This window comes from Pelodiscus sinensis, chromosome 9, assembly GCF_049634645.1.
Source record: "Pelodiscus sinensis isolate JC-2024 chromosome 9, ASM4963464v1, whole genome shotgun sequence".
NCBI classification, from domain to species: Eukaryota; Metazoa; Chordata; order Testudines; family Trionychidae; genus Pelodiscus; species Pelodiscus sinensis.
In genome coordinates this window covers 56123862-56144610 of record NC_134719.1, presented here as the reverse complement: position 1 = coordinate 56144610, position 20749 = coordinate 56123862, and the positions used below count along the sequence as shown (strand labels likewise).

At 43.5% G+C, this 20749-nt stretch overlaps 1 protein-coding gene across 2 annotated transcripts in view; it reads left to right on the top strand.

Annotated features, from left to right (window-relative positions):
* The window catches only part of C9H1orf21 (chromosome 9 C1orf21 homolog), a 191859-nt gene that overhangs the window by 123309 nt on the left and 47801 nt on the right, over positions 1-20749 (top strand). The gene's annotated exons all lie outside the window — the stretch shown is intronic.

Below are 20749 nucleotides of genomic sequence, written 5' to 3'. Positions count from 1 at the left end.
ACCATAAGCTCACCATAAGCACAGGGAAGCTCTGTCCCCACAGCTCCCATTGGCTGGGATTGTGCCCAATAAGAGCTGTAGGTGGGAAGGGGGGGAGGTGCCTGCATGTGATCACAAGACACCTGTTCCTCTCACCGTCACCAAGCAAGAGCTGCCCTATGTAAGTGCCCTGAACCCCCGTTGCCTGCCCCATCCCTGAGACCACTCCAGCACCTTAGCTCTCTCCTAGACTCCACACCCCAACCTTGAGCTCCCTCCTGCATCCTAACTTCTGCCCTGAGCCCACACCCTGACCCTACACCCTCACCCCAGCCTCCTGCCCTGAGCCCACACCCTCTCCCCAGCCTCCTCCCCTGAGCCCACCCCCCACACTCCAAATCCCTTGGCCCCAGTCTTGAAACTCCTCCTGCTTAAGTCCATCCTTATTCATGACAGCATTTATGCCAAGCCATTCCCATTGACATTGGTTGGACTTATGCCTGTGCTTGAAGTTTAGCATGGGCTTAACGGCAGATACAGATGCAAAGGGTCTGGCTGAACATTTCCCTCTCCTGCTTTACAAGCACTACAGCTGAGGCAGTTGCAGAAGAATGCATATATTGATGAGAAAAGGCATGTAATCAAGCTAGATAAATATTGTGTCGGAAGACAGGCAGATGGGGACAGTTAAAGTTCCAAGGACTCCAGTGTTCTGCATGCTTAAATGTGCATCAATAATCACCTATTGATGTATTTTTTGTATGGAATAGAATACAGTGCTGCACCTAAGGAGTGAAGTTTGTCAGGATGCCGACAGAAGGGATATGCCTTCTTACGGTTCACAACTGTTGAATTTACTAATGCTGAGTGGATTTTCTTTTTTGCTCTCAGGCAAATGTAAGAAAGGTCCAGGGAAGGGAGAAGGGAGGGAGGGAGGGAGGGAGAGAGAGAGAGAGAGAGAGAGAGAGTAAAAAACTTGGCATCTTAGCAAGCCCTCTGCATTGGGCGCCATATTTCAGTGGCTTCTTAATTGCATGCTCTGGCCTATCAGGTATGAGGAAATGGATCCCTAACAGCTGACAAAAATGCTAATAGGTCTCACTAGCACATCTCACATGGCAGTCAAGTTATTCCTGAAGCTAAAACATAGGGAGAGGCAGCTCCGCAAAAGCCAGCATTTACGCCAACTCCCCATGCGTGCCGCCTGTCCCCCCTTCGCACTGCTGCCTCTATATCAGAGGTAGTGGGTGGGGCTGTGTGTAATCATTAGGATTAACCAATGAGCCCAAGCTCATTGGTTAATCATGTAAATTGTTACGTGTTCTCATCCCTGTAAGATGCATCAGTTGTCAGTTAATAAGTTACTTACAATAGAAATGTGAAAGTAAAGGCTACTTATAGAACTATGAGTTGCAGGAGAAAATCCTAAATTATTCAACAAGCCATCAGAAATATTAATGTGTCAGTGTTTTTTCACTGGGAGAGCTATAATATGTCTGATGCCCTTTTTATTTAAAGATATATTTTAAGGACACTTAAGCAACACAGTACTGTATCCCAGTTCAAGTAAAAAGTCACAATCAAGAGGTAGAGAAGGACATCTTCAGATTTTGTTCTTGCTGAATTCTTTAGTATAATAACGTTCTTTAACAGTAGGCCATTTTTGTATAAGTAATCTAATTGTGAATGGTTTTTTGGTCATTTTTTCCCTTTTGCTGCACTCATTTTATATTTCCCTACTTCTTCCAAAAGGCTTACAACATTGACATATTGGTTAAAAGTCGAGTAATATTTAAAATCTACATTAGTATTTACTGGGCAGAAAGTGAAGACATTTTAAAACAAATTAGCTGAAACCAGAGTGTGGGTGGATTTTTGTGTAGCTTAATCAGCACGTATGGTAGTTGTACAAAGGAATTTATATACAGGCATTTTATTTTTTTAGGCTTGTTGAAATAACACTGTAGGTAAAATGGCATTTATATTCATGTGGGCAAAATCCTCCTCCTGTTTTGATACTAAGGGTCAGAGAGAGATGGAAATCGCTACTAGGGAAGCTCATTGGTTGCATTAACTTAAACTCATTCATAAGAGGCCATTGCTCTGCAGCGTTAGTTGATGTACATTTAGAATGGTATGCTTTAGAAGTAGAATTCTCCCTGACACTTGGGTGAACTTAAGATGTGCTCTTTTATTTGTGATGGTGCATAAAAAATTTTTAGGACCAAAAATATCTCTGAATCGCTACATTGTTAAGAATAGCTAACTGTGTTTATGCTAAACAGGAATATTTCTAAGTGATTTTCTGAATAGGAATGAAACGAGCTTGGAGAGTAGGGTAGTAATATAGTATAAGAACTTGCATTAGCAGGGTACTTTGAAACAGTGTTTCTCAACAAGTGGTATGCATATTCTTAGGAGTACGTCAACACAACTGAAATTTGGAGAAAACTGAATTTTCGCTATAAGTTCTAGAGTTTTGTTATTTTTGTACTTTTTGCACCCAAACATTTCATCGCCCGCCCTGCTATAATTAAGTTGTTTAACAAATGTGTTGCAATGGTAGAAAAAAATGTTGTGTGTCTGAAAACTGTAGGTAATGGGGGTACTTATAATTTTTTTTAAGGTATATGTTATAAAAAAAGGTTGAGAAACACTGCTTTGGAATGAGGACAGTATTGGGAGTCAAGAAGTCCTAAATTCTAACTGTGGTTCTGTCACTGACTAGCTGATTGATTTTGTGCAAAACCCACGCTTCTCTACTCCTTTTCCCCCCTCTAATGTAGGAATAATCATGGGATCAGTTCATCTACTTCACAGGAATATAAGTCATGTGTCTCCAATGTTTAAATGTGTAAAAAGTTATGTAAATGCTAAGTATTACTTTCAGCATTTAGGTGCTATAGTAATAGATAGTGCTGATTGGAAAACTTTTATCTTGAAATTGGTTCCTTTAAAAAAATAAGCTTTCCAAATGTTTTGTTTAAAAATGTTAATACTTTCCAAGCAACTCTAGTAATTATGCGTATCTTGGAAATATGTAAGCTAGGTTAGTAGCAATGAATACAATTCCACTGAGAATTGCCTTTGCAAATCTCCAGCCCTGGATGTATTTGCCCACTGAAAAATAGTGACCATTGGGTGAAATGAATGTCATTCTTGTGAATCCAAAGGAATGAAAGAGAGTTGATTTGACTCCAAATACTAATGGTAATGATATAATATATATGTAGACCTCAAAAATGTCTTCCATTTTCACATATTACTGATTCTACATGGAGAATATCTTTCAATCTGGCAAATGTATCAAAACTAAAGAATCTGTTGTGTAATTAATTTAATATGCACAGGCAGGTCTTGGGATGGTGAATGAAATAAGAGAAATAATTTTTGATTGGAGGAGTATTTGGATATAAAAGTATAATGTAGATTGGACTTCCCTGGTCCGGCACCTTCGGGACCTGACTGGTCAAGAATGAGAAAATTTGCTAGACCAGAGGAGGTCTCCTGCCACCGGCTTCTCAGCCCTCTGCCACTCTGCTTGTGGCCACTTTGCTGCTGGCCCAGCCAGGCTGCTTGCTGGGCTGTCCTCATCCCAGCTCCCCTGCCGGGCTTCCGTGGCCCCAGCTTCCCTGCCAGGCTGCCGTGACTCTGGCTCCCATACCGGCCCTTTTGCTGCCTAACTCCTGGTCACTGAGACTCTCTGGTCTGGGACCACGGATGTTGCCGGACCAGAGAGTTCCAGTTTAGAGAGGTGCAACTTTTATTTTGTACATTTTATTATGTAAGATGTGTAGACCTGTGGCTAGGCACTTATACATACACAAATGTCATGTTGGGGGTGTTCTGTGGTTAAAGATGTTGGTTTGAATATTTGAAGTGTCTGCACTTTAAAATTACTTGCAAAGGTACACCTACTGAAAAGTGGAAGAAATCAGTATGAAAGTTTAGATTTCAGGCGGTCATGGGCAGAGCCAGTAGCACTACCTATAGTCATGGTTGCCAGATAATTTCCATTATAACATCCTGCTTTTCAGTTGAGTATAACTGTATAACCCTCCAGACATTTAGGCTGAAATTTTCCATGTCATGTGTCTGCCTCAGGTGGAAATTATATATATTGCTTCAGCAAAAATAATTCAGCCATTTCTGAGAACTAAATCAGGGCAAATACATTTTTTGCTCAGGTTAAAAGAAACTCATATGACTGTTTTGTTGATGAGATCAGGTACCTCCATGTTATGGAGCAGAGGCTTGTAATTTCACCAGAGGACATGTTTGTTGCTTTCCTTATGAAAAAATATCCAGATTTGGCCAAGTTATAAGTCTTTGAAATATCTCAATTCATACATCTTCAGTAGAGTCTTGTTAGAATTTGGCAGCTACATTGTCCCAAGATTTCATCTGCACTGAACATCATCCAGTAGCTGCAAGGCACTAGACAAGGAAGCAGAGACTGGTTTTGTCTACACTACCAAGTTTTGTCCCCCAATACTGCCTTTTGTTGACAAGACAATCAGAGCATACACACAGCAATGCCATTTTTGTTGAGAAAAATACCCAGTTTTGGTGACGAAAAAACTACCACCACTGTGAGAGGCTTTTATCTTTTCCCCTCCCCTTATTGTCGACAAAGAGCCAGTGTAGACTCTGCTGTTTGTTTTGTCAATAAAATTGGCTTTCACCAGTATCCCACGCTGCCAGTGTTTTGATCTCTGCTGCGCTGCAGTGCTGCTTTTACATTCCTCAGCACAGAGAGCTCACAGAGCTACTCATGATACTGCTCCCAGCAGCTGAGAACGCTGAGTAGGAGTTCAGAAGGAATCCCAAGATGCACAGGGATTAACTCTGCCTTCCCACAGCACTGCACTGTAGGATGCTTACCCACATTGCTTTGCTCTACCTGTCTACAGAGTCCTAGCAATGTGGCCGAGAAATGTTGACAGTGGGAGGCAGGAAAACCTATTTGACCGATTTTCACTTATGGCAACTTTTGCATGTCGACAGCGCTTTTGACACCAAACTTATCCAGAGTAGACATAGCCTGTCTCTCCTGTGCTCCTACTGCTGGGGTCCTGACTGCATGGATGAGTAGGAAAAGAAAGAGTGAGTGAAATGCATGAGACCAGGATCTCAAATAGTCCTTTGTTCTAATCACATAGCTGCCATAGGCTCGCTGTGTGGCCTGTGAAAGTCATTTTATTTCCATGCCTGCATCCCCTTCTGCAAAAGAAGACCAGTAGCTACTGAATGTGAATATTATTGTAACATGGCAAATACACCCTATGGAGGAAGGAGGGGAAATGAATCCTTAAGATTTATATATTTCAGTACTCTGGAGCCATGTATCAATGGGATAGAATTTGTAAGTTTACAAATGCTGACGGTTTAGCCTGGAAGAATATATGTGTATCATAGCCACAGTCTAAGTTGTATACAAGCGGCATACATCTAGGGCAAAATAATAAAAATCTGTATCAAAGGCATAACTTAAGTAATGTCTACCAATTAAAAGCATATAATATGTGAATTTAATAAGCTATCTTCAAGTGTGCAAAGTAATTTTTATAGTCCTTTGGCAAATGGTGAATTGCTAAAGGTTCTGTGTGATTTCATTGAATTATCTTTTCTCGACTAATGAATTTAGTGAGTGGGAGATAGGGTAGTCTACAATTTTACTCTGGATAAGTTTACTTTTCTTGTCTGAAACTCATTCTGTAAATCACTGCTAAAGTTGCCAGAGGGAAACTGCAGGTTTTGACAGTTGCTGACCAGTCAGATATTTTGGTACCTAGAAGGCATGGAAGGCAGTCTATAGAATAAGCACATTAGTTGGATTCCTGTTAAAATTATGTTCTTTGTGTGCTTGCTCATGTCAATTGCATTTTAGGTGAATGCGTGTCCACGCATGTGGTCACTGGAGATTTTCTATAGGGCCAGCTGTGGTGCCCCTGTAAGTTCCACACTCATGTGTCCCTATATCAGGCCCTGTGCCCTCTGTTTCCATTTTACTGTCTGTGTTGGTTAACTGGAGCACTTTTCCTTATATAGCAAGAGTTGATGGTTTCGTTTCTCCTGACTTCAATCCTTAGAGCCTTGCAAATAGTTGTTGATGATAGTTAGTGTTAACTAGTTACGGAAGTAGAAACAGGCAAGCCCCAGTCCCTGGATCTCATGGACTGCAATAGGCCTATATTCAAGTACTCGGGGAGATCATGTGTAAAGAACAAGTGTCATCTTTGTACAAAATTTTCGGCCAGGACTCTCAAAGAGCAGGATATTCGTTTATAGGCTCTCCTCATGAATGCTGCCCTTTGTCTGGCTTCTGAGCCATCTTGCCAAGACTTGCAGACTCTCACCAAGATTCAGCTGGCATGAATGAGTATGTGAGGTCATGTTGACATCTGTAGCGCTGTCGTGGGAGCATGGCTGGTGGCCAGCATGATGTCCTTATTGAAGTGCCTTGGGAATGCTGGTGATGATGATGTCCCCTTTGTCCCGCTCATCTGCCATCGCCTTAGAGCAGTGGTCACCAATCAGTAGATCGGGATCTACTGGTAGATCTTGGAGCCTCTGACAGGTGATCCTGACTGGTTTGGCCAAGAGGCTATTAAGTGCCAGCACTTCAACTGCCCCACTGTTGCGCATCTCCTGCCCTTTGCCTTGGAGCTGCCCCTCCCCAATGGGGAGCCTCCTGCTTGCTGGGCAATGCAGGAAAGGGAGAGAAGGGGCACTGATGTCAGGGTGCCCCCTCACAAAGCAGAGAGGCAGCACAACAGGACTTGGGATGGAGTTTGCTGGCTGCTTTAGGGAGTGGGCCAGGTCCAGGGCAGGGGTGAGCCTGCTTTAGCCCAACTGCACCACCAACCAGGAGCCACCTGAGGTAAGCAGGGCTCAGCTGGAGCCCACATCCCAAAATCCTACCCTAGTCATGAACCTCCTTCTGAACCCCAAGTCCCTGCCCTAGCCCCGAGCACCCCTGCATCCAAACACCCTCCCAGAGCCTGCACCGAGAACCCCCTCTGGCATCCGAACTGCCTACCCCAAGCTCAGCTCAGACCCCTCTCTCACTTCAGATCCCTTAATCCAAGACCAGAGCCTGCACCCCAACCCTCTGTGAAGCCTTATGGGAATGAGTAAGGATGGGCAAGAGAGAGAGGATGGAGTGAGCAGGGGCAGGGCCTCAAAGAAGGGGCAGGAGGGAGGGAGGACAAGAGTATTTATACTTGAGGTAGATCTTGGATTGCACTTAAATTCAAAAAGTGATCTCGTGCTTAATAAGGTTGGAGACCACTGATATAGCCAGAGCCTCTCTCACTGTTGGTTCACACTTGATTTGTATTTTTATGGCTTTCTTGGGAAACTTTAGGACTTGCAAAGGAACATCTCTTTAAAAGAAAAGCTCAGATTCTGGAACATAATTCAGAGCCATGGAGTTAGCAAATTCTGTAGCAGCAGCATTGTGGAAATGCAATGCCTTGATTATACAACTCTATCATAAATAGCGAAGCACGTGTCAGTCTGGATAATTAATCTTGCCGAATAAGAAGTGTGTTTAGCCTTCAGACGATTGTCTGTAACATACCAGGGCACAGTCCAGATTAGCAGGGGCCTGTATCATCCTGCCCTGCAGCCTTGCATGCCTTAAAATGCCTTGCTGCCATAGCTCCCTCTTGGGCTACTCATACACAGCCTTTCAGCATACAAGCCATACCCTGAGTGCTGTGTGTAGCTGCAGCCTGCCAGCTACACCCTGGTTCTCAACAGCCTTGATTATACTGCAGAGAGATGCCCAGCACATCCTAGCACTTGGCTCTTCTCCCAGAAATATATGTACTGGGCTTCCTAGCCCTATGCTGGACAATACAAAATGTTTCATCCATGACTTCTTTAAAGGAGTCCAAGTAATTAGAAATAAAAGTCAGAAATTATTACAAGAAGATAGAGATAAAATGCTTGCTAGTATCTGCTTAAGCAACTCATTTTGTTGCAGCGCAGACTTGCTCACCACGTTTTGAGTAAGATTACTCAACCAAACTCTTTAGATCAGGATCTTTTTCTCACAGTCCAGCACAAAAGTGAGCAGCTGAATCCAGCCCACAAGTGCAGTGGGAACCTCAGCCGGGCTCTCAGACTGTCCTGCCCCTGCACACTCTTCAGAGCAGCTGCTACAGGGGCCATGTGTACATTTCTGAATGCTGCAAGCCTGGGAGAAGGCTGGGGAGAGGCTTTGTGTGCTGCCTCCGCCCCAGGATACTCTAACAGCTCCCATTGGTCATTTTAGTGTCCCTCCCCCCAGGGTCACAGCATTCAGAGCAGCACGTGGCCCCTGAAGCTTCTCTAAGCAGCCTCTGGGGGTGGAGCAGGCAAGGCGCGTACCCCCTACTCCTGCCCCCTACCTCATTTTACCCAAATCCTCTACACCCCTTGTCCCTAGCCCCCAGTCACAACTCTCTCCTGTCCTTAGTCAGAACCCAAACCCCTGCACCTCAGCCCCCTGCCCCAGGTCACAGCTCCCTCCTTCACCCAGACTCCTTCCCAGATCCCACTCCTGCACCCCAGTCCCTTACTCCAAGCCCCCTAACGCACCTAAAAACCATTCCATATGCCACACCTCTTCAGTTAATATCATGGAAGAGTGGGGCCCTTCAACACTTGCCAACTTCTTAGAGTGCCCACATCAAAACATTGCCCCCTCCTGGTTCAGTGCTGCTGCTTTTTGTCTTCTCAGGGATGTGGGGGGAGTTGTTCGGCGGGAGCCGGTACATATGGGAAGCCAGCTTTCAAGTTGGCTCTATGCGCATATCAACTCCCGTGGAGCCGCCTGCCCTCCCTACACTGCTGTGACTCAATCAGAGGCACCAGCATGGGGAGGGGGTCAGGTGGCTCCATGGAATCCAGTGTTCGTGGAGAGCCAGGTTTTAAGCCAGCTCCTCCTGAGCACCGCCTCCCACCTGCCCCCCACGCTGCTGTTGGAGGCAGCGGGTGAGGGAGACATGCAACTCCATGGGAACTGGCTTAAAAGCAGGCTCCCCACAGATCCCGGCTCCCGCTTCCTTCCCTCCCCCCATTGCTGCCACTGGCTCTACAGGGCTGCTCTACAGAGGCAAAAAGAGGAGGGTGTAGTCATTTGGATTAACCGAGAAGCCCAGGTTTATCGGTTAATTGTTTAAATGACTACAGGCAGTCCCCGGGTTACGTACAAGATAGGGACTGTAGGTTTGTTCTTAAGTTGAATCTGTATGTAAGTCGGAACTGGCGTCCAGATTCAGCCGCTGCTGAAACTGACCGCCAGTTCTGACTTACATACAGATTCAACTTAAGAAACCCAAGCGTCCCCAAGTCAGCTGCTGCTGAAACTGATCAGCAGCTGATTCCAGGAAGCCTGGGGCAGAGCAACTCTGCCTGGGGCTTCCTGTAGTCAGCGCTGGTCAGTTTCAGCAGCGGCTGACTTGGGGACGCCTTGGGCAGAGCAGCTGGGGTGCTGCTGGGTTGCTCCAGTAGCACCGCTCCTTGCTCCTTGGCGCTACTGGACCAACCCAGCAGCACCCCAGCTGCTCTGCCCCAGGCGTCCTGATTCAGCCACTGCTGAAACTGACCAGCAGCGGCTGAATCAGGACCTGGGGCAGAGCAGCTGGGGTGCTGCCGGATTGGTCCAGTAGTGCCCAGAGCGGCGCTGCAGGACCAATCGGCAGTGCCCCAGCTGCTCTGCCCCAGGGTCCACAACAAAAGCCTGGTCTGCTGGGGGGGGGCACACTAGCTGCGCCCCCCTCCCAGCAGACCAGGGACACAGGGAGCAGAGCCACAGCGGCAGCAGGGTGCCGCGCCTCTGAGGCTTTGCTCTGGCAAAGTCTCAGAGGCGAGGGTCCCCGCCACGGCTGCGGCTTCAGTCCCGGTGTCTGCTGGGGACGGTCCCCAGCAGACCACAGGCACCGGGACTGAAGCCGCAGCAGCAAAGCCTCAGAAACGCGGGAACCCGCCGCTGCTGCGGCTTCAGTCCTGGTGCCTGTGGTCTGCTGGGGACCGTCCCCAGCAGACCACAGGCACCCTGAGCAGCTTATGAACGGGGCTTTCTCGCCCCGAAGCTCGCAGGCAGCAATCCGTCACCTCGACCTCCGGGGCGAGAAAGCCCCGTTCGTAAGTGCGGATCCGACGTAAGTCGGGGACTGCCTGTATATGCTAAAGTCCCTCGTCTGCAGTAGAAATCTGTGCTGGTACAGCTATTCCAGTGGTGAAACTGAGGCAAATCCCTGGTTTACACAAGGCTTTAACTTGGTTATATTTAGAAGTAGTTTCTTAGGTCTGTCCAAAATAACACAGATAAAGTCCTTACTTGGTGCCAATTCCTGCCAATACTCCCTAGCAGAAGTAGGATTTACTATAGAGGAGTAGGCTCACTGAAAGCAATAGGATTATCTGTGGTTTTTATTTATTTTTCAAGATTACCTCTCCAGTGATACCGATTGCTGGACAATGTTGTTTTCTATTTTATGATGTTTAGAAAAATCAGCAAAAGCTATTAGTAAGCCTGCCTTATGTTAATTGGATAATATCCAATGGTTGTGCAGCTGTATTTTCTTAGCAGTGTGTGCCTCTCAGAGCCACTAAAATCTAAATGAAGTGTATTTGTCATACTGCAGTCCTATAGGATTAATAGAATTTGGGTTCATTTGAGCTGATGTATTCCAGCAATATTAAGTTACCAATGTTTGTTTTATTGTCCTTTGTTCTTTTTTCCCCCTAGCTTTGTAAGCCTCATATCTAATTTTTTTGGAAACTCAGCTGAGATATGACAAGTATTTCTGGCCAATGTTACTAGTTCTGGCAGATTTGAAAAGTTCTTGGCAGCCTTTATAGGTAAGCATGGATGATAGTTTACATCAAGTGTAACAAAAGGGATAGTACCATATGTAGAACTTTTCCCACTTTTTTCTTTCTCTCTTGGAATTGATTAACGTTGTGTTTGCTTTTTGTACTAATAGATGAACTATGAAATCTTTTTTAAATGTTTGCAAATCATTTGTATCCCTAATAAATGGAAGAAGGGAGTCAGCCACAGAAATAACGAGGGATGGCATGTTTATAGTAAGAGAAAAGCTGTAATATTCCTCGAAAACGAGGTTAGTGCTCTGTTACTGCCAGTTTTTATCTGTAGCTTGACATTTAAGTTGATATATCAGTTTTCTGCATTTCATTAGTGAAACAAATGAACAGGAGGCTTTCAGCTAAGAATAACTATCATTGTAAATAGTGTCATTCTGTGATGTTTGAGCAAAGCTTGAACATCACAAGACCTGCCAGTTGTGTTCTCCCTTCTAGCGTTCTTCTAGCAATTGTCCCATGGAAATTATCATCTCCCTGCACAGAGCCTTGGTGTTCTGTTTTATTCTTTTCCTGCAGCCACCTGTTCAGCCACCTTCTGTGTTGACTTTCCTTTAATTATGCAGTGCATACACATTTAGCCCATTTTAAAAATGACTATTTAATGATAAAACAATAAAACCATATCAGGGCTGGATTACAGGCTCACATCTTTTTGCTGTTAGACAGATTCATGATTAGTGACACACTTATGACACTTTGTTAGCTGTAAAATTAACCCTCAAAAAGATTCTTACTAGATAACAAGCATTATTGCCACACTTCAGGAAAGTTCTTAAATATGTGCTTAAATTTTATTATGGACCTAAGCACATGCTTAGAATTAAGCAACTTGTTTAACATGCTAACACGCTTACATGCTTTACTGAATCAATTTTCCAGTCGATAGAGATAATTCAATTTAAAGTTTAAGCCATTGTGTATTTGCATGTCTCTTCAATGAAGAAAAAATATTCTAAGCTCTCAGTGGTGCTTTTTAAAGCAATTTAATTCTTATAATTTTAGGATATAATTAAAAACTTTTGCCCACCCCTCCTCTACATTCTCAATTGGGTTTTCAGTGTGTGTAATAATGTAAACAATGTAATCTGAAGAGATGTAGTTGATATAGTTATTCTGTATGATGCAATGGTGGTCTTTATTTGTATCTCCCTTTCTGTATTTACATGCTCTTCCACAATGTGCTCCAGAATTGGGTGTCGGGGGTATCTTAAATAGCTGTTTGCTTATTTTTTGTCTTTAGATTTGTAAAAATGCAAAAAAGAGCATCTATCCCTGTGCAGTATACATCCTCAGCATAAAATCAAAATACATCGGATGGAACAAAAAGTCAATTCAGTATAGCCCACCACCAGCACCTCTAGTTCCTTAGAGTCTGGCTGTACGTGTAATCACAATGAGATGGCAGTTCATGTAGCTAATTTTAATCTAGCTACATAGGGTGCTGGTAGCAGTGACGCTTCAGCTGTATGTCAGTAATTACTCAGTATTCTATGCAGGTTTAAAAGTCTGCACTGAAGCAGATTCACGAAGCTCACTTGAATATGCCTGCAAAGCAGCAAGCGTGATGTAGTGAACATACCATAAAAGATTATCTTTTTCTCAAATCCTCCTCCCTTCCCCCTCTGCCATCCTCACCCTCCTCATTTTCAAATGGTTGGTGAGATTACATTGGTAAAGCTTGCGTCATTGCTTTATTGTTTGTCCAACTGGAATGTGTGTGTTTTCTGTCTGTGCTCCATGCATTTTGATGTGTGACACAGTATCCGTTTACCCATAAGAATGCAGAGAGTTCCATTGTTAGGCTCCAGTTCAGGTAAGCATTAAGCATGTGCTTAAGTCTGTTGCTATTCAAGGATACATGCTCAAGTCCCATTGATGTCACTGATATGTATCTGCTGCTTTGAATACAGATGCTTTCTGGAATCAAGACCTTAAAAATGTGAAATGCTTATGCCCGCCTCTCTTTATTACTACAATATGGCATCTGTAGAGTTAAATAAATGCAATTTTAGGGAACAATAGGATTAAGAAATTAACCTTTAGTTGGAAAGTGTGTCATTGCAAATAGGAGGCCATAAGTATTTATGCAAGACTCTTGCTGTTAGCACAACTTAAAGAGGGTTTTATGGTAAATTAAATTGGTGTGTGGTTGAAATTCTACAGAACGTAATGATTTATTTGTGGGGCATGGCACAGGTAGAAGGTTACACTTACTAGCAACAGAGACAAGAAATACAAAAGTACTGCATCTTTTAAATGGGTATGTTCTTTACTTTTTGGATAAAATTTACAAAGTTGTCTGCTGTTTAAATAGCTGCCAAATTTCATAGGTGAAGAAAGTGATCTAAGTATATAGTTTGCGCATCAGTTTTGTTTCTAAAGTCGTTTTGGGGATCCTTCCAGTTAACAAGTTCTGGGTAAATATAATCAGATTTGGGTATTATATACAAATGTGTGCATAATAAGATTTGTAAAATCTGCTCACCAGAGCTTATATCAGAGTTGACAGGGCTTCTTGGGAGAGAAAAATACCATTTGCTATGTGCGGCTTTTAAATTCAGCGCTACTCATTTAGTGTACAAAATGTGAGCCTCATTTACATGTGGACAGTGAAGTGCTTCCATTGAGAAAGACCAAGGGAAATAATTTGTGCATTGTGTTAGCAAATGTATTTTACATGCTATGGTTTATTCAAGCTCATAAGAAGGTACAAAGTAACACATGTGCCAAGGTTGTAGAGATACCTACAGCATCTGCGGTGAATCTTGATAATAATGAATTGATACACTTGTTCTTCCTGTTTCCGGGCAGAGAATCAAACTGCCTTTGCTTAATATGTCTTATTGGTTTATCTTGGAGAGCTTGTGGAGGACAGGAGAGATACCTGAGTATTGGGAAAGGGCAAAGATAATACTTACCTATAAAAAGAGGAATAAGGACAACCCAGGGAATTACAAACCAGTCAGTTTAGCTCTGGTACCCAGAAAGAAAACATAATAAACAATCACATAATCAGTATGTGAGCACCTACAATAAAATAAGGCAATAAATAATAGAGTGTATTTGTTAAGTACAGATTATGTCAAATCAACTTAATATCTGTGGTACTGGTAGGCCAGATGCCAGCTCTTGCCTAGGCTGCATACATAAGCTAAGAAACTACAAGCTTAATGCTGGAGAAGAGGCTGGCTCACCCATAGGTAATGTGTAAGGGAGGCATGAGGGGACACGTGCCAAACGCCATGCACAAGAAAGGCAAGGGGACGGCCAGCACCTGGTGGGCCCAGAGCCGCTGGCTGGCCCAGGTGCTAAAAGGAGGGCCTGGCACCTGCACCAGAGGTTCAGTCCCCTCCCCCCTCACACACACACACACACACACACTCTCTCACTGGCAACTGTGGGACAAGCAGAGCTGTGCAGCCCAGCTCACTCTGCTCTCCTGGCTGTACCGGTAAGGGGAGGGACAGGACTGCCCCTGCACTCACTGCAGTGCGACTCGGTTGGGGGAGGAGAGAGAGCAGAGCCTTCATTGCTCCACTTGTCCTGCTGCTGGGGGGAGGTGGACCCCCATCTCCACTGCTGGACCCTGGCCCTGCCAGTCCCGCAGGACGCATTACTCGGGGTAGAGGAAAGAGGCAGGATGGGAGCAGAGCAAAGGAGGGGAGGAGGCAGAGCATGGGCAGGGAGAGATGGGGCTTGCAATGGAGGGGGGTTGCCCCGCCCCTTTCCCAGGCCCTAGGGGGAGTCACATGACAGGTGGGCTCCCATGTGCCCCCTCACAAGTTGCCCCTGGGCTTGCCTCTTTATTATTTTCCTTAAGACTTTTAAGACTATTAGTCTTGTAAGAATGTATTTAGTGTTTAGACTCTGTGAAATGGTTGCAGGTCACTGAGTGCATTAATCTCGCTTGCAATGTCTGTAATCCATTCTATAAGAAAATATGTACATTTTGCTTTATAACTTTGAAAGTGTTTGCTCTGAACTCGTTAACTAAGGCACTCTTCCCTGCCCCATTCTAGAAGGACTATAAAATTAGATGTGCTATCTATCAAGAAACATTGCTGTACAAAAGATTGGCTAATGGCTCTGTCAGATCTGGGGAATGGTACATGAAGGAAGCTCATCCTGTGGGCTTCGAAGAGAAATGAAGGAAATAACAAAAAGCTACAGGAATAATTCTGATTTGCCCTAAATCCCCAGGGACTTCCTCCTAGGTCTGCCATTCTTAGGATTTAGATAACTCATTTGTGTGTGTCTACATTTGCTTGCTTTAACTTGTAAATAGCTCTTATTCCTTTTTCTTAGTTAATAAGCCTTTAGACTGTTTGTTCCAGGATTGGCTACAGGCATTGTCTTTGGTGTAAGATCTAGGATACTATTTGATGTGAAGTAAGTGACTGGTCTCTGGAGACTGGGAGCAGTCTGAGTATGGTGTGATTTTTGGTGTAACTGACCATTTATCACTAGCTCTAGTTTCTGTACTTGGTATGATAGACTGAAGAGCTTAAGGGGACTCTGTGACTCCATGGTAAGACTGTTATAGTGATCCAGGAATTCATATTTGTTGTTGTCACGGTGAAATCTAATTATAGTACCCACCACCAGTTTGGGGTATCTGCCCTGTTTTTGATAATCTGCGTAGATATATGCTGCAGAGGGATAACCGAGTTAGTCTGTAACTGGAAAAACTTTAAAAAACTACAAATAGTCTTGCAGCACCTTAAACACTAACAAAACATATATATGATATCATGAGCTCTCATGGGCACAACCCACTTCTTCAGATGACTGGAGTTATTAAAGGTCCAGTTTTGAAATAAATAGGGAATAGAGGGCGAGAGTGCCTGGATATAGGCACTCATCGTCATGAACCACTACAGACAGCATGACTATATCCTTCTTTCACAGAGTAACAATCTTTGCGGATAGGAGCAATTCAATACATGCCCTATATCTTGATTTTTGTAAGATTTTTTTATACTGCCTCACATGGCCGTATTATAAACAAATTGGAGAAACGTAACCTGGATGAACTACTTGTGTGTGGGAGCACAACTGACTGGAAAGCCACATATAGAGGCTTTGTCTACACTGCAGGGTTTTTCGCAAGAAGCCTTTTGCGGAAGAGTTCTTCTGCAAAAACTTTGTGCACAAAAGCACATCCAGACCTCAAAGCGCATCGCAAAAGCGATGTGATTTTGCACAAGAGGGCGTCCACACTGCATAGACACTCTTGTGCAAGAAAGCTCTGATGGCCTTTCACAGAATGGCCATCAGAGCACCTGTGCTTTTGCTGATAAGGGTTGCTTGCACAAAAACCCCTGTAGAGTGTCCACACACCCCTTTTTGTGCAAGAGCTATAGCTCAAAAAGGAGTTATTCCTCGTGGGGAGAGGAATAATTCTACCAACAAAAGCCCTCTGTTCTGTTGATTTACTTGCACAAAAACACACTTGAGGTGTGGATGCTCTGCCGGTTTTGGCACAAAACCAGCTGTTTTTGCAGAAAAACCTTGTGATATAGACATAGCCAGAGAGTAATTATCAATGGCTCGCAATCAAACTAGAAGAGCATGTTGAGCAGGGTCCTGCAGGGTTCTGTTCTGGGTTGGGTTCTATTCAGTAGCTTCATAAATGCTTTCAGTAATGACATAGGGAGAATACATTTATAAAGTAAACTTAGGAAGGGATAATCAATTGCACAAATGAAAAATAGGAAATTACTTTCTTGGAAAGAGTATTGAAGAAAATGATAGATTCATAGAATACTAAAAATGGAAGGGACCTCGAGAGGTCATCAGGTCCAGTCCCCTGCCCTCAAGGCAGGACCAAGCACTGTCTATATCATCCTTGATAGATGTCTGTCTAACCTGCTCTTAAATATCTCCAATGATGGAGATTCCACAACCTCCCTAGGCAATTTATTCCAGTGTTTAATCACCATGACATTTCAGACGTTTTTCCTAATGTCCAACCTAAACCGCCCTTGCTACAGTTTAAGCCCATTGCTTCTTGTCCTATCATCAAAGACCAAGGAGGACAATTTTTCTCCCTTTTCCTTGTGATACCCTTTTAGATACCTGAAAACCGCTATGATGTCCTCTCTCAGTCTTCTCCTTTCCAAACTAAATATGTCCCATTATTTCAGCCCTCCTTCATAGCTCTCGTTTTCTAGACCTTTAATCATTTTTGTTGCTCTTCTCTGGACCTTCTCCAATTTCTCCACATCTTTCTCGAAATGTGGTGCCCAGAACTGGACCCAGTACTCCCAATTGAGGCCTAAACAGCACAGAGTAGAGTGGAAGAATGACTTCTCGTGTCTTGTTCACAACACTCCTGTTAATGCATCCCAGAATCATGTTTGCTTTTTTTGCAACAGCATCACACTGTTGACTCATATTTAGCTTGTGGTCCACTATGACCTCTAGATCCTTTTCTGCACTACTCCTTCCTAGAAAGTCACTTCCCATTCTGTATGTGTGGGACTGATTGTTCCTTCCTAAGTGGAGTACTTTGCATTTGTCCTTATTAAACTTCATCCTATTTACCTCAGACCATTTCTCCAGCTTGTCCAAGTCATTTCTCCTCCAAAGTAATTGCAACCCTTCCCAGCTTGGTGGTATCTGCAAACTTAATAAGCATACTCTCTATGCTGTCATCTAAATCAATGATGAAGATATTGAACACAACCATTGATGAAGATATTGAACAGGATCTGGAGACTACAGTGAATCATAAAGTAAATATGGGTCAACAGTGTAATACTGTTGCAAAAAAATGAACGTCATTAAAGTTGTATTAGCAGATGTGTTATAAGCAAGACACAAAAAGTCATTCTTCTGCTTTATTCCTCATTTATTAGTCCTCAGCTGAAGCATTGTGTCACGTTCTGGGCGTCACACTTCAGGAAAGAACATAAGAATGGCCATAGTGGGTCAGACTAAAGGTCCATCCAGCCCAGACCAGTATCTGATGACAGTGGCCAATGCAAGGTGTTCCAGAGGGAGTGAATTGAACAGGTGGAGATCTCTCTCCTGCCATCCATCTCCATCCTCTGACAAACAAACGCTAGGGACACCATTCCTTACTTATACTGGCTAATAGCCATTGATGAACTTAACCTCCATGAATTTATCTAGTTCTCTGTTAAACCCTGTTATAGTCCTAGCCTTCACAACCTCCTCAGGCAAGGAGTTCCAAAGATGAACACCAATTGTAGAAAGTCCAGAGAAGAGCAAAACAAATGGTTAAAGTTCTAGAAAACATGAACTGAGTGGAAGGATTAGAAAAAATGTTTGTTTAGTCTGGAGAAGAGAAGACTGAGTGGGGGACACAGCCTTCAAGTATGTAATAGATTGTTACAAAGAGGAGAGTGATACATTTGCTCATTAAAAGTACTGCAGCAACAAAAATTTAGGCTAAGTCTATCACTTTTGTCAGCCAGGGTTGTGAAAAAACCACACCCTTGACCGCAGGGCCAGATTAAGACCTTTAGAGGCCCTAAGCACTGAAAGATTATGGTGCCCCCCCATATGTAATTCAAAATAAAAACAATACTATACCGTAAAATCTCTTTTGGTGCCCCTGCTTTGCTGGTGCCTTAAGCACGTGCTTAGTCTGCCTATTGGGTAATCTAGCCCTGCTTGACCAACATAAGTTACACCACCAGCACTGGTGTGGACTGAACTTCGTTGACAGGAGATGCTCTCCCACTTACAAAGCTATCACCCCTCGTTGGAAGCAGTTTAAATATGCTGACGCCCTCATTAGTATAGAGCAGCTACATGAAAGACCTTACTGCCACGCAGCTGCATTGGTACAGTTGTGCCACTGTAAGGTTTCTAGTGTAGACATAGCCTTACTTTGGACATTAGGAAAAACTTCCCTACTGTAAGCACTGGGAAAAGTTACCTAAGGAGATTGGAATCTCCAACTCTGGTGGCTGCCACAATACCTGTCAGGGATGATCTAGATCAGTGTTTCTGAAAGTGCTCAGTGAAACCACTTTGAGAAACACATTAACTGGCTGCCCCAGTTTGTTTATTTACTGTCACCATGACCACAGAGCCTCGCAGCTGCCATTGGCTCCGTTTCGTCATTTGCAGCCCAGGGTGCAGCGGGAAGCGGTGTGGGCTGGGCCACTGCTTCCCACTGCTCCCCTTGGCTGCAAAGGACAAAATGGAGCCTAGGAGAGTTGCGAGGCTCCATGGCCACGGCGCCAGTAAATAAACAAACTGGGGTGGGCAGTTAATCTGTTTCTCAAAGTGGTTTTGTGGAACACTTTCAGAAACACTGATCTAGATAATGCTTAGTCCTGCCTCGTTGCAGGGAACTGGACTAGATGAAATGTCAAAGTCCCGTCCAGTCCTACGTTTCTGTGATTCTGTAGTTTTGGATACTAAAATTCCTTAAAAGCAATCAGGAAAAGCTTTTGTCTCTTGTTGGTTCGGATTCTTTTATTTTAGTTTGAATTATTTTAATGAGGCAGAGGATGTGATGCATGAAGCTGCACATATTTAACAACTGGAATCTACCTTGAGTATTAGCAATATTGTTATGATAGATAATGTTAGGCAAGGTTGTATTATCATGTTAAGATTAAGTAATGAGCTAATTAAGTTTAAGGGAATAATAACATTATAGTATTGCAGCACTACAGTTAATACTGAGAATCCTTTTCATCTAAATCACTATTCATCTATTTCATCTAAATTCTTTTAAATATAAGTGTCCTCCCACTGACATGTTTTTCCTAAAAATAAATGAGATATGCAAAAATATCTTGTATTTGTTCTCTGCCCAGACATCAGTAATTCTGGAGTTTAATGAAAGTCCAACCATATTTTGGAAGTTCCTGTTCTGAAGAAGTACATTAAGTTACAGGGACTTTTCTCTTTCACTGAACTAAAAACAAACACACACAAAAAAAAGAGTATGAGTTAAAACTACATAATCATCTGTATAGGCCTTTAACACTAAAAGAAATTTGGTTTAGGAAAAAAGAAACCTTTTTGAAAATGACACGTTTTGTGTTTGTTGCATTTTATTTCCTCTGTCTTCAGAAAGACCTACCTGACTGTTGTGCATGGACTGTTTCAAGGTGCAGGTCTTTTATTGCCTTCCCATTTTCATAGCTTGAGCAATTATTTGATTTAGCAATGTGGTGACAGGGGCATGAAGATGATTTGGGACTGACAGTGTTTCAGCTCTACAGAAGGTTCTTGACTATCTTAACCACAAATTGATATTCTTGTTAAAAAGCTAATTGTTTTACTAACCATCTTCCCTTCCCTTCCCTTCCCTTCCCTTCCCTTCCCTTCCCTTCCCTTCACTATTAACTTATCTTTTCAGCCAGTACTGGCAGATTAACAGATGATCATTTTAATTCTCAATGGTATAACAAAACCAAATAACAATTTACAGTAGCAGAGTGAGTAAATCTCGGAAATATATTTTCTAAGAGGGACCCAGATATTTGGAGACAGGTCGTGGGTGACGAAACGAGTTGGATTCTGTGGATCGTTTTTCAAAATGAAGACTTTTTGAGTTTAAGATTAGGGATGTAATAGTGTAGTCGATTAACCAATAAGCAAAAGCTTATAGGTTAATTCTATAGACTACATGCATTTCTCCCCATGTAAATTTTTTAGCAAGCTGGCCAGCAACCCGGCTCAGTCCTGGCTTGCAATGGGACCAGGACCTCCACCTGCTGCAGCTCTGCATTTAAATTGTATTAAGAGCTAGGCTGGCAGGCAGCCTGGCTTAGTTCTGGCTCATGCTGGGTCTGGGAGCACAGACCCCTCCCAGCCCCAGACAGGAGCTGCTGCCACCCTGCGCTATTGCCTCTGTATCAGAGGCAGCAGCATGGGGCGACAGGCAGTCAGTCCA